Raw genomic sequence first — 320 nt, forward strand, 5'->3', positions numbered from 1 at the left:
GTCTGACAGTGATGAGCCACCGCACCTCCTCCCAGGCAATGACGAGCGGAAAGGTGTGCCACAGGCAGGAAGAGAGCGAGGCGGCTTCTCCCAAGCTGCAGTGTGCACCTCCCACCCTCTCCTCTCTCTGCTGGCGCCAAGGGCTGGAGGTGAGCGCAGTCATTTCTCAGGTGCAATGAGTGCTCCTTCCTGCAGCCCCTCTGGACTCGGGCCTCGAGGACATCCCTCTCCACACCACACCTGCCGCCCCATCCCCGTGCACGCCAGGAGCGCTCACGGCTAGGCTGTTATTCAGATGTTGCCCGTGGCTCTCGCTGCGC

This window comes from Pterocles gutturalis, unplaced genomic scaffold (genome assembly GCF_000699245.1).
Source record: "Pterocles gutturalis isolate BGI_N339 unplaced genomic scaffold, ASM69924v1 scaffold26642, whole genome shotgun sequence".
Classification (NCBI taxonomy): Eukaryota; Metazoa; Chordata; class Aves; order Pterocliformes; family Pteroclidae; genus Pterocles; species Pterocles gutturalis.